Genomic DNA, 14,763 nt, shown 5'->3' on the forward strand with positions numbered 1-14,763 from the left:
TTCAAGAGAAACCACGTCTTCCCAGAGGCTTTCAGGTGTTCAGCATTTTGGGTTTATAGTAAAATGTGAATCAAAAGAACAGGCTTTTCAAGAAAACAAGTGTTTTGTCTACATTTGCTATGTAGACCAGAACAGGCTGGCCTTGAACTCTACCTTCTAGAGCATATATAGCATGTGTGTGTGTGTGTGTGTGTGTGTGGCATGTATATAGCATATACAGTTAGATCCGAATTCTGGGCTTAATAGAATTTCTATTCCAGGATGAAATTAAATAATTTATAGATATTAAGGGAGAGGGAGAGAGAAAGGTGTTAAATTGGGCACCAGGGAGGCTGAGGCAAGAGAATTTTGAATTTGAAACCAGTGTGAAGTACACAGTGAGACCTCCCCCTTGTTAGAAAAAAGTCTCTTTGAGCAGAGTGAAAGAAATGAGAAAGTTGACTCGTACTTTGGAAATGCTGTAACTCTATACATACATTCTGTAAACGTTAATTTATGTGAGGCCCGTCAGTGTATGGCACTCATAAAAACGTTAAATTCTTAAATAGGACATTACTTTTTACGTTAGAGGTAGTTGGAAATACTGTACGGTAAAGAAGCCATAGATAAAGCTTGAGCCCACTGGTTTGGTGGCAGTTTGTCTACCCGGGAGTGCTGGGCAGTCCTGGCTGAACTCTTAGTGGACAGCGATTATGTGCTAATAGGTTCTATTGGGGAGGGCAGGGGAAACTTCTTTGAGTAGATGGGCAGCGTTAAAAAGGTGAGCAGTGGGGCTGGGGATTTAGCTCAGTGGTAGAGCGCTTACCTAGGAAGCACAAGGCCCTGGGTTCGGTCCCCAGCTCCGAAAAAAAAAAAAAAAAAAAAAAAAAAAAAAAAAAAAAAAGGTGAGCAGTTAGGGAACTGGTGCTGTGGAAGGGTGTGTGTGTCTCAGTGGTAGAACGCTTACCTGCTAAGCAGAAGCTCTAGTGTCTGCTCTCCAGCACTAGGGAGTTTAAAATAACAAAAAGGCTGGGTGTGGTGACGCACACCTGGAACCCCAGCCTTCAGGGATGGAGATGGGAGAGCGAGCGAGCCTTAGGTCACAGGCCATGCTGTCTCAGAAGCAGGGAGGGACAAGAGTGATTAGAGTTTATACCATGAGACTCCTTGGGGTCTGGGTAGGGAAATGGCTCAGTTGGGAAAGCTCCTCCAGCACGAGAACCTGAGTTTCAACAGCCAGCACCCATGTAAAGACAAGCATGAGACTGGTTGTCTGAAATCCCAGCGGCTCTATAGTGTAAGTGCTGTGCTGCAGGCCCAGGGAGAGAGTACAGAGCAATGGAGGGAGACAGCTGACACTGACCTCTGACCTCTATATACTGTACCGCATGCATATGCCACATACACATGTGCACACACAGGAGTAAAAACAGGCTTCCGTACACACACACACACACACACGCACACACACGAAGAAAGACCCACTACTTGGGCCTGCCCGTTTAGATCACCGAGTTTTCAAGCTCACTTTGGTATTACTCTGTCATTACTGTGTGAGTTAATTGAAAGAATATATTGGCACAGTGGGAGAACTTAGGGTTTTTGTTTTTGTGACTTTTCCTTTGTTTTGTTTTGTTTTGTTTTGTTTTTCAGACAGTTTTGCTATATAGGTCTGGCTGTCCTAGACCAGGTTGGTCTCAAACTCCGAGATCTGACTGCCTCTGCCTCTGGAGTACTGAGATCAAAGACTGTGTGCCACCACACCCAGTGTCCTACATGTTTAGATAAATATTTGTAACCAAACTTCGTTTAAAGATTTGTTTGTATTTTTTTTTTCCTTTTTTTGGTTCTTTTTTTCGGAGCTGGGGACCGAACCCAGAGCCTTGTGCTTGCTAGGCAAGCGCTCTACCACTGAGCTAAATCCCCAGCCCCTGTTTGTATTTTTAAATTATGTCTGTGTGTATGCAGTACGTGCGTTTGAGTTTGAGTGCCTGCGGAGACCAGAGGTGCTCAGACCCCTGGAACTGAAGTTACAGGCTCTTGGGAGCCACCCCAGGTGGGTCCTGGAAACTGAACTCAGTCCTTCCAAAGAGCAGCAAGTGCTCTTAACCACTGAGCTTACCTCCCCAGCCTCAAACCTTATTTATAATCGTTTATATTTAGAGTTAGTCTTTTAAAAATTAGACAAACTATAATTGCTTAGTATTTCTTATCCCAAGGTTCTTCCTTTAAAGAAGTAATCGTCTCACTCGGAGACGGGTCTGATTTTGTAGGCATTGTGGAGAGACAACTATAGCATGCAGCAGTGACAAGGGGGTTGAGTCATAAATCCCAGCCTCATGCCAACAGGAGCTTCCGCCATTGGCTGAGGCGGGAAGAGTCGGGTGCATCTGACTCAGACCCTAGCCCATTGGTTAGAGAGTCTCAGAGCTGTGAGAACCTAAGGAACTCCCAGACTGAGAGGGCATCTATCGATAGACTGAGCCTGAAGAACAGGCTGCTTGTCGGGGATATAACTGTCCATTGGACATCCACTCTGCTGGTGTTACCTCATTAACTCTGCAGACAAAGGTAAAGACGAAGACAGACAGGGATGAACACAGTGGGTTAGGAAACTCTTGAGCAGAGAATCACCAGAAATGATGGTGCTAGACTGCAAATATGCTTGGCTTTGAGCTCCATTGCTTCCCACAGTACTCAGGATCTAGTCGGGCACCAACCTTCAGTGCCAGGTTTAGAAAGAACACAAGCCTCAGGGCACCAGTGTCGCTCTGCTCGTGCCTCTGCAACGGTTTAAGTCACATGATTCTGAAAAAACGATGCGTCTGTTCGTTTGTCTAAAAATGTTATTATGATAGGGATTTTGTGCACACATGCTCGTCTGTCTGTGTGTCTGTGTGTGTATGTACATGTACATGTGTACCTCAGTGTGCGTGGATAGAGGTCAGAAGACAACCTGTGGACTTGGTTCTTTCCTTCCCTGTGTAGCTTCTACAAATGGGATGCAGGTTGCTGGGCTTTGCAGCAACTGCCTTTACCCTCTGAGCCATCTTGCCGGCCTTGGCTGTTTTTATCACCACGTGCATTAATAAAAAAAATTATAAACACACATGTCTGCTTGCTTTTCAGGACTTCTGCGACCACGGGAGCCGAGAACAGTGTGACAGGTTAGGCTTAGAGCCCAGGAAATGCTAACTGCCGGTGTTACATTAAAGCAGTTGGCCAGCAGAACTAGGCTGACTGAACGCTTGGGAGTGAAGCTCCTATTTTTATTTACTCCTTTTATAGGATCCAACTCTGTCCCACTGGTGATTCTTTTGTTGAACAGATGCTGTGGTATTCAGCCATTTGCAACTTTCACTGTGTATGCTTTGCAATGCTAATGGCTGGAATTTGCAAGCTGGAAAACACTTTGTTGCAGAAAAAATAATTTATAGTATCCATGATAGAGCACAAGCACACCCAGAATCCCAGCATTTGAGAGTTGAAGCCAGAGGATTGCCCAAAGTTCAAAGTTCAAGGCCATTCTGGACTACAAATATCTGACTAAACAGTGTGAGAAACTCTGTCTCAGGAACAAAAAAAAAAAATAGATTTTTCCTCCATCTTCATAATGCCACGGATATTTTTGTAGTGTCTATGGAAAGATGGATGTAAGGAAATTTAGCATAAATGTTGTCTTCCTCAATTTGCTTCCTCCAAATGTAACAGTAAAACACTTGCTGCTTACTATCCTGTTACAGGGCTTTATTCTTGTTTAATGTGTGTTAGTAAGTAGATGACAAGAAGTAGAGCTTCCTGAGTCGTGATAGCCTGTTCTCTGACGACAGAGGCAAGTACAGCTCTGTGAGTTTGAGGCTAACCTGGTCTATACAGCAAGTTCAAGACAGCCAGGGCTGGATAGTAAGACTTTTTTTTTTTTTTTAAAGTAGTTTTATGTGTCTTCAGAATGAAAGAAAACTTAGAAAGTAGCCAGGCTAGGACCTAGCTTAGGTAGGAAGATACTTGCCTAGCATGTGCAGGGGCCTGGCTTTCACTGACAGCACTGAAAATGACTTTTTAAAAAAAAAATTCAAAGACAGGGCCTAGAGGTGTGGCTCATTTGGCGAATGCTTGAACAGAGCATGAAGCCCTGGGTTTGGTCCCTGCACACCACACACCAGAAGCTACCACACTCAGGAGGTGGGGAAAAGACAATCAGAAATTAAATGCCATACTCTGCTACATAGGCAGTGTGACAGCAGTCAGGGCTACCTGAGACACACACACACACACACACACACACACACACACACACACACACACACACACACACACGGGGGGGGGAGGTGAAGGAGGAGGAAGAATTAGAATATTTTTAAAGGTTTTAATAAGAGAGCCACATGACTGCTCAACTTTTTCCAAAAAAAGCCCTCCTCTACCCACTGAGACATCTCCCCAACACTTTTATTTTGAGAAAGGGTTTCAGTATGTAACCCCAAACAGACCTGAAACTCACTTCACTACATAGCTCAGGCTAGCCCAAACTTCTTCAAATCTTGCCTGTACCACCGTGGCTGATGGGAGTTGACCTTGGTATCATAAATACATGAGTCTCAAGCAGGTGGTATTCCTGACAATGAACACTTCTGCGTGAAAGCCTGTAATCTATTGTTATTAAGAAAAGACTCACACTTTTATTTTAAGGTGTTGATACTTTTTAGCATGTTTTGTACAGGATGAAGATTGAATATAATTTTATGGAGCACATTTAGTCCGTTGTGGGGACCTCACACTTTCTAACACATTGTCAGTAACTATTTAGTGTTTTCCTGCAGATTTCAGGATTTTAAAAGGGTAATTAGGACCTACCTGGTGGCCCAGGTCTGTAATCACAGCCACAGGGGAGGCTGAGATAGGGAGATCAAAAGTTCAAGGCTAGTCAAGGCAACTTAATGAGGTCCTGTTTTAAAATAAAAATTGAACAGGCTGGCAGTGTAGCTCAGTGTCCTAGTGCTTGCCGATATGTACAAGGCCTGCATTCAGCTCCCAGTACCAGGAAAATCGACATGAGCTTCAGCATTCAGCATCAGAAGATGGATAATGAATGAATGGGACTTAGAGTAAGCGGTGGTTTGCTTGGTTAGTTGGCTGGTCGGCTTTTGGTTTTTTGTTTTGTTTTTGAGAGGGTTTCTCTCTGTAGCCCAGGCTGTCCTGGCACTTGCTTTGTAGACCATGCTGGCCTCGAACTCGAGGAGATCCGCCTATCTGTCTCAGCCTCTAAATGCTGAGATTAAAGGCATGCACCACCACTGCCTGGCCTGTTAGCTTGTTTTAAGGTAGTGTGGCCCAGGCTAGCGTCAGACTCCACTCAGACTCCATCCAGTTCCTTCCTCGTCGTTGCTGGAATTCTAGGCATGTACCACTTGATATTCCATACTTCAGACCTTCTGTGTGGATGAGCAGACCTTGACATCAGCCAACCGCGTTGTAGAACTAAACTAACAGTCATAAGGCCACGACTCATACCCCCTCTTTGTAGGACCATATTTCCTTTATGCACAAGTCAATGGCTAGGTAAAGACAGGGAAAGGTCTGACGTTGTGATTTGACTTTTCCACACAGGAATAACTCTGCTTTCAGGGTCTCCATTTTAAAAATATGACATCACTCCATAACTGTATTTATTGAGTGCCAGGTACTGTTAGCTGCCCATAGCAATAAAGAGTCAGATGGGTGGGGGATAGTCTAATACATTATCTCTGTATTTAACACACATTCAAACACTGTGCACGTGTGTGTGTGTGTGTGTGTGTGTGTGTGTGTGTGTGTGTGTGATGCATATAATGAAATTGTACAAAAAAAAAGATTGAAAAAGATTTTCTTCCTCTCAAGTTTTTAAGTAAGGTCTGTGACAAAGAATGGCTTAAGGTGGTAGTGTCCACCTTTAATCTCGAACTTTGGAGGCAGAGGCCAGTGAATCTTTGACTTCTAGGGTAGCCTGGTTTACATATAGAGCTTCAGGCCAGCCTAGGCTACACTGTGAGACCGTCTCTAAAAAGCAAAACAACAACATAATAATAATAAAATAAAATAAAATAAAAAACCCTAAATGAATAGATAGAATTTTAAAGTGGGTGAAACAGGTGTTAAGAGAGGTGAGGACACCGAGGTCTATGCAGCCGGAACTCGCCTTAGTTTAGAATTGCGGAGACTTGAAATACATGAAGGAGTTAGGCAAGCCAAGAGCATACAGAAGACAAGGATCAAAGCCAGGAAGGCAGCATGGGATGAGAGGGCCCTGGTCCCACCGACTCCCCCAACCTTTTACCATCGCTCCGTCCCTAGAATATGTCTGCAGTTGGTTCTGTCACTATGTGGGAGCAAACCAGCATTCTCTCGCTTTCATACTGTTTGAACGTCCTAACTGTCCTCATTTATATCTCACACTGCAATCCATTCCGCTCTGAATCCCTCGCAAACTGCAGCCAGCCCCGGCAGCTGCCACCCCCCCTGGGCGTAGCAGCCACCCTTCCTGTGAGGCCTGCACAGCCACTCCTAGATGGCCCCTCTCAGCCTCCATCCTACTCTTCCTATCCCCACAGGAAGGCAAGCCCAGGGACACCTGGGAACACCGCATCTGTTTGTCTTGTTCATGGCCATGCCAGTGGCATTTGCACAGTGGCACTGGCTCATGGGAGAAGGTACTCCACGTCTGTCAGTGTGGAGAACAGCCTCTTACTGGACAGTGAGGAGAGGAGCTTGAAGGAGTGCCAGCGGCCAGCTGTGGTTGTAGGAAGTGAGTACCAGAGCACACAGAGGAAGCATTAAATGGAAATGATTGTGGCTAGAAGTAGGGAAGCCCAGAGGGTCTGAGGTTTGTGGTAGAAGCTGGCTATTGAGCTGTAGCATTGCAGGTAGACTGAAAACAAAGAGCTGGAGTCGCGTTAAACAGGGCGCTGTCAGCACTCCCGGGAATCTGGGCATCTGCTCTAAGTCGGTTACTCTTTCTAGAAATACTTGGTTAGAGAACTTAGTATTTTCTTCTTTGCTTTTTGAAATAGCGTTATCATTTAGTTCAGGATGGCCTAGAATTTGCTATGAAGTCCATGCTGGCCTCAAACTTGTGATCCTCCTGCCTCTGTTTCCTAAATGCCTACATCTCAAGTCTGTACCACTAAGCCTGCTACTACATAGAGATTTAAGGTGAGTACTGGTGGTATAGTGGCAGGCATAGCTGCCTTCCAGAGGAAATGTGATTTCTAATTGTAGGAGGGAAAGAATAGTTTACTATTGATATCGTGGAATGCTTTTTCTGTGAGCTGCACAGTAAAGAAAGACACTTAAATCACCCAGAATGTACACCGTAAACTTACCAAGCTGTTACAGAAATGTTATGTCTGTTATTAACGTCTGATACAATTTATCCTATTTTAACTTTAGTATTGGCTAAAATTCACTAGAAAATAGCTTATAGCTTGAAATTCACAGTTGGAGGTGCTGAAGAGTCCAAACAAGAGAAGGGATGATACGATAAGGTCTTGACTTTGCCCTTTCAAGACCTGACGAGTGTACATGCGTGCATGCGTGCGCGAGTGTGTGTGTGTGTGTGTGTGTGTGTGTGCTGTGTGTGTGTGTGTGTGTGTGTGTGCTGGGATTGGAGCCCAGACCTTGTAGATACTTAGCAAGCTCTCTCTACTACTGGATTGTACTCCCAGCTCATTCTGTATTTTATTTTCAAACAAGGTTTCACCAAGTTACCCAGGCTGGCCTTGAATATGTAATTCTCCTGTAGTCCTGTAGTCTAATCCCTAGTAGCTGAGATGATAATCCCAACCCCCACCATCATCAACCTAATCCTTTCTAGAGAGAGGAAAACAAAATCAGACCTTTCATTTGGGACTCTAGTTTTTAACGTCAGTCCTTAGAACAAGGTCTTAATATTGTTTAATGAGGAAGCAAATAAATTCAGGTTCTGTCCCAATTCCTTTTCCTTCCTCTGTTTCCAAATGTCTGACAGTTACAAGGGGTGGTGAAAGGGAGTAAATGATGGACTCCTTATTGTCTGCCAGTGTTCTTCATTGTCTTTTTGTTTTTGTTGTCTCTGTGTAGCTCTCCTTGTCCTGGAACTCTCTCTATAGTCCAGGCTGGTCTTGAACTCAGAGATGTGCCTGTCGAAGAGTACAAGAACACATCAGCATGTGCCACCACCGCCTGGAATTTGTCTTGAGGGAGGTGTCTCTGTCATAGACAGGCCTTCAATCCAAAAGCTATTTTAATTATCCTTTTTCTCTGTTTGAGACATAGCCTAGTCTAGTGCTGCCTTCTAGCCAAGGATGACCTTGAGCTGTTTGTTTGTTTGTTTGTTTTATGCATATGAGTACACTATTGATATCTTCAGACACACCAGAAGAGGGCATTACCATGTGCTTTGCTGGGAATTGAACTCAGGACTTCTGAAAGAGCAGTCACTGCTCTTAACCACTGAGCCGTCTCTCCCATCCAACCCTGAACTTCTGATCCTCCTGCCTCTGCCTAAATACCATGGAGACTTCGATGCTGGGGCCCACACCCAGCAAATGCTCTATCAATCTTAGCTACCACCAAGGCTCTACCTCTTCTTTGAGAAGGGCATCTTTTTTTTTTTTTTAAGATTTATTCATTTATTACATATAAGTACACTGTAGCTGTCTTCAGATACACCAGAAGAGGGTATCGGATCTCTTTACAGATGGTTGTGAGCCACCATGTGGTTGCTGGGAATTGAACTCAGGACCTCGGGAAGAGCAGTCAGTGCTCTTAACCATTGAGCCATCTCTCCAGCCGAGAAGGGCATCTTTTAAGTATTTTCATAAAACTATGGGACAACATTTAGAATAAAGACATTTTAAATTCTAGTCCTTTTAATGCACAATTCCCACTAACAGTAAAAGTTAACATGCTAGAGACAAATGCCCAGAATTATTAGATTAGGATTTAGTGTCATTGTTATACGGAAAAACAAGACTCAATGGCTACAGACATGTTTCTGCTTCTGTTGTGTTTATTAAGGAATTGGAGCCTGACAAGGTAGCCCACACCCAGAATTCCAACTCTTGGGAGTCGAGGGCTACAAACATGAAGCCAGTGAACTACAGGCCAACCAGGGCTGCCTGGTGAGCCTACATCTTAAAAACAAACAGAAACAAAGCCTGGGGTGTGCTGTGCAGCGAGTCAGGCCCGGGAGTACTGCTCCCCGCCTATAATGCCAGTATTCAGAAGACAGGCAGGTAAACTGAGCCTCTGCTACATAAGAAGTCCAGCCTGGGCCAGGTAGCAAGACCTTGTCTCAAAAATAGACAAAAATCCTTTATTTGGAATGTGTATATGGAAGTACTCATCCTGCTTCTACCTCGTTAATAACTATGTCCTCCGTGTGTGTGGTGTGTTTGTGTTCACGTGGGGGCTTCGGGGGTTGTGCGTGTGTACTTTAGTGCATGTAGAAGCATGACGTTGACCTCAGGTGGATTTCTGGGTTATTCAACACCTTGTGTTTTGAGACTGGGTCTTTCATGGAGCCCAGAAAGCACTGATTTAGCTACCCTGACTGGCCAGTAAGCCCAGGAGATCGTCACCTCCCCAGTGCTGGAATCGCAGGCGCACGCCCACACCTGACTTTTCTTTGAGTGATGGGAATCAGAATTTATGCCCTCCACTGAGTGTTTACTCCCCCATCCGCTTTTTTCAGTTCTTTGAAACAGGGTCTCTCTATGTAGCCTGGCTGTCCTAGAACTCACTCTGTAGCCCAGGATTGCCTTAATCTCACAGAGATCCGCCTGCCTCTGCCTCCTGAGTGCTGGCGTTTTCTTATGTTTATAAGTGTTTTCCTTTTGTTAGTTGACTCTGATGTAAGAGGCTTTTTAAAATTAAATATATCACTGATGTAACACCCCTTAAAACATGCCCTGTATCCTGACATTTCGATGAGTCCTAATGGAAGAGGGTGAAGGGGGAGGGAGGACCACACTTAATCTCTGTGAGGTGGAGCCTAGAATGGTAGACATAGGGAGTTCCAAACCAGCCAAAGCTATCACGTATGACCCTGTCTCAAAAATCAACAACAAAGTCACCCAACTTTTCTGGAGGTCAGGTCTGAGATCATTATGAGTACTGTGTGACCAGCTGACTCAAGGACCTCTCCTGTCCCATTCAGAAGTGGGAGCTGCCCACATCCTTGTGACTTAGATAGTAAGAGTAGCCCACCAAACACACAGCCCCATGCTTGCGTGTTTTATTTGTCTGTGTTTGGTTTGACTCCTTTCTTCGAAGGGAGCAAGTTTGTTGAAACAGGGTCTCCTGAAATCCACAGTGAATCATTGTGTAATGATTCAATCTTCTGACCCTCCTCTCCCAAGTGCTAGGTTTACAAGCGTCAGCCATCTTGCCTTGCTTTAACACACACCCCCTTCTTCTTTCTCTTTTCTCGATTTCTCTCCCTCCCTCTCTCCTTCCTTCCTTCCTTCTTTCCTTCTTTTCTTTCTTCCTTCCTTCCTTTCCCCTTCCTTTCTTTGAAACTCACTATGTAATCCAGTCTGACCTCAGCATTTGTTGACTTTTAATACAGTGTATTTAACACTCATTCATTATTAAAAGCCCACACTTTAATATTAAATGCACAGAAAAGAATGTTTCTCAACTCAGCTAACCAAGAGGCTGCGGCAGGAGGATCAATATCTACCTGGGATTCAGAGTTAGTTCAAAGCTGGTCAGGGCAACTCAGGAGGTCTTATAACAAAATAAAAGAGGTGGGGAGACAGAGATCCCACACTCTAGAAATAAGTAAGAGAGAGCACTTCATGGGGCTGAGAAAAGAACAGCATTTGCTGAGGTCCTTGAGCATATTTCTAAGAACAATCAGAAAGAGCATTGTTTTCATAAAGATTCATGCAGTTAAACCCACAGCAACTGCAGGCCACTTGCAGGGAGAACCAGGCACTGTTTAGCAGTTGGCTAAAGCTTCTTTCTCCCCCTGCAGCCTCAGTTGCGTTTCCTTCTCCTCTGTCCCCTTTACTTCAGATCCACATTGGCCCTGGATCACCGTGGCACCAATAGTTGCAGTTGGCGCATGGATCCAGCGTGGTGGAGTTTGCCCTTCCTCAAGGACATTTGGTTTGGTGTGTCTATCCTCCTGGCTTCCTTGCGTAAGAGTTCCCTGTGGTTCCTGCCATGGTTTATTTCTTCCTAGGAAACGTATTTGCTATGCTTGGTGTAAATTTTGATTTTTTTTTTTTTAAGAAATAGAAAAATACAAAACATCAGCAAACAAGGTAGTTATGTATGAGGTGATTGTGCGTGTGTGTGTATGTGTGTGTGTTGGGGAGGGACACAGTTTTTTCAATGAGACAGGGTCTCTCTGTCTCTCTCTGTCTCTGTCTCTCTCTCTCTGTCTCTGTCTCTCTCTCTCTCTCTCTCTCTCTCCCCATAGCCCTAGCTGTCCTAAAACTCACTATGTAGACCATGCTGGTCTCACACTCTCAGAAGTCCATCTGCCCCTGCCTCCTCAGTTCTGGGATCGTGCACCACCATGCTGGGCCAGGAAGAGACTTTTTAAGTGTGGTAGAAATGGTGAGGCCTCAGAACAAGCACACTTTCCCTCAAATGCCAGGACTCAGTGCTCCTCAGTTCTCTCTGTCTGTGGACTGGATTCTGACCAAGAGATTTGTTAAATGCATGCACCCATAAATTGAGATTCCCTGAGTGGAAAGGAAGCAATTTTCCTCATGAGTCTGTTTATACAAACTTCTGTCTTCTTAGCACTCATTAAACAGATTCAACAAATGATATGCAGAGATGCAGAGGTGGACACAATCAGTTCTGCTTTGCTCCCAGAGCCTGTAGCAGGCATCTTGAAATCCGTGTTCTTAATACTGAAGGAGACTAAGATGTCTTAGACAGGATCTTGCTCTACCCTAGTCCTTAGAACTTACTGTATATTCAGTCTGGCCCTGAACTGGTAGCAGCCCTCTTGCCTTCCTGAGTGTTGGCATTTCATACCATCCCACCTGGCTATTCTTTCTTCATTGTTCTCGCCAGGTTTTGGGTTGCCATGAGACTGTATGGAATACCGGTATGTATACTGTGTCTGAGTAGAGTGTGACACACATTCTGTGACAAGAGACATGGGAGGTTCTTCTGGGTTGCTGTGGCCCCAAATTCAACAAATTACTATGATTAGCATTAACACATCTTTTTTTCCCCCTATGTCAAATTTTCTTCTTTGTTTACTTATTTACTTAATGGGTGAGGGAGAGAGGGAGAGAGAGGGAGAGGGAGAGGGAGAGGAATGCTGTGTCAGCACATGGTGCGTGTGTGGACATCAGATCAGAGGACAACTTGCAGGATTTGGTTCTCAGGACCATGAGTGTCCTGAGACTTGAACTCATGTCTTCGGGCTTGTCTGCAGACACCATTACTTGCTGAGCCATCTTACCAGCGCTGAACACCATCTTTCATCCATAAGGTCAAAGTAGATTTCGTTCTGCAGATGCAGCACACCTAAAGAACCTGGGTTACAAGGTCATGCAGTAACTGAGGGAGTGCAGAGCAATGGAATAGTTAAGCCAGACTGAACCGGTCACAGCAGGGAGGTCTAGCGGGAGCTCATTGCAGATGTTGTGCAATGACACTTAGGACCCCTACAGGACTCGGAGACCACAGAGCAGTGTGATTCTCTAATGGGGTTGGGGAGCCTGCTGTTTGCCCCATGATAATTTTTGTTGATGGTTTTCTTTGTTCTGGGTTGGGGTGGGAGTCTTGGCTTTCTGTTTTCCTTCTTTCCTTTTTCTTGTTTTAAGATGGAGCCTCACTCACGCTTGTAGCCCATCCAGGCCAGCCTGGGGTTTGCAGCAGTCCCCCTGCCTCAGTTTTTCAAGCACCGCCATAGGCATGCATGACTATTCCTGATGGAACACTCATCCGTGAATAATATGTCAATTACTTAGAAAGCCTTTCATCAAATCTTAATTATGGGGTTGGGGATTTAGCTCAGTGGTAGAGCGCTTGCTTAGGAAGCGCAAGGCCCTGGGTTCGGTCCCCAGCTCCAAAAAAAAGAACCAAAAAAAAAAAATCTTAATTTTAAAACCGAATTCTGAGGGGCTAGGCGTGGAGCTCAGTCAGAGGTACCACACTACCTCAAACAACAACAGCAAAGTAAGAACAAATAAAACCAAATCCAGAGCCAACTATGGTGGCTCACAGCTGGACTCTGCAACTGGACAGAATGAGGCAGGAGGATTGCTATGAATTTTATGTTTGCCTGGGCTGCATAGTTCCTGACTGGGCTGGATAAGTGAATGAAATCCAGACTGAAAAAGGCAAGGAGCCTTGAAGTGGTGGTGCAGGCCTTTAATCCCAGGACTCCAGAGGCAGAGGCAGGTAGATCTGTGAGTTCAAGGCCAGCCTGGTCTACAGAGTGAATTACAGGACAGCCAGGGCTACACAGAGAAACCCTGTCTTGAAAAACAAACAAAAAGGAAAGAAATCAACAACAACAAAGCAAGACCCCATCCCGTTTTGTGTGTAGCAACATGGAAGGTCTTTGCAGTACACTGTGAGCTCTGTCACTCAACCACTGTTGGCTTAAGCATTCATTCGTTCACTTTCAGAATCTGAATCTTCTAGGTAGCAGGTACCTTGTCCAGGGTTGGGGTCAGAGAAGAAACCGAGGCCGTCTAGGTTCTTGCCCTCCCGGAGAGCACATTCTGGTGAGAGAAATCAGGCAGACACAAGGCAAGCAAACCGACTGGATGGTGTAAACGCTACAAAGGAAGTTCAGGATGGACCAGAGAATGGAGGTCGGCTGCTCTTTGGGTTGCTGCTCTAGGAGTTAGGAGGCCACTCGGCCTGTGTCTCACTTCCTTCTCCCAGAGAAGCAACCTCAGCTGATGCACACAATTGGAACAGCAAACTGGGAGGTAGAGGAATGGTGCGTGCGTGCGTGCGTGCGTGCGTGCGTGCGTGCGTGCGTGCGTGCGTGTATTAATTTAAGGAAGAAACTTCCAAAACTCTAACATGATTGACTGACTCTTCAGAGATGAATTTTTCGGGTGATCCCAGAGGGCTATTTGCATATCTTAGCCATGTTCTAAATGTGGAGCCCATAGCTAAACTTTGACACCCAGTATCTAAATGCAATGTGTGGTGAACATAGCCACTTCTCTGATTTGAGCTAAGGTTGCATGGATCTTTAGTCTCACAGGAAAGCAATCATATTGGCGAATGCTCTTACCTTCTTTGTGCACTCATGCATTCAACCATTCATTCAACCATTCATTCATTCATTCATTCATTCATTCATTCATTCATTCATTCATTCATTCATTCAGAGAACCTTTCTCAGGCCTGAGAATGCTACAGTGAACACGATAACCAGCAGTCTCTGCTGAAGCCCAGAGCGCCCCTCCTCCTCTCCCCTCCCGACTCAGTACTAACACACAGTAATACCATTGCTGCCTGTCACCCATGGTAGGAAGACAATGTTTATGCGTTGGTCATAGATCTGCTTTATGTTCTGCTGCTCCTAATTTAAACGTTAGTGTTGTTGGTGTCGTTTCATTCTTGAGGATGTGGGTAATTTAACTCTTATTAAGGTAATTTTAGTATGTTAGGTCCTCAGCTCCTCTGGACACTTGACTGCTCCCCTTTGCTCAGGAGTGAGACTCCTGACTGATGTGCAGTTGTGACGGAGCAGGAGTGAAGATCCGACTTCGCCATCAGGAGATAAATCCTTTCCACATTCTTGCTTAAGTGGCCATTTTCGTGCAGAGC

Source organism: Rattus norvegicus, chromosome 13 (assembly GCF_021556685.1).
Source record: "Rattus norvegicus strain SHRSP/BbbUtx chromosome 13, alternate assembly SHRSP_T2T, whole genome shotgun sequence".
In the NCBI taxonomy this organism is placed as follows: Eukaryota; Metazoa; Chordata; class Mammalia; order Rodentia; family Muridae; genus Rattus; species Rattus norvegicus.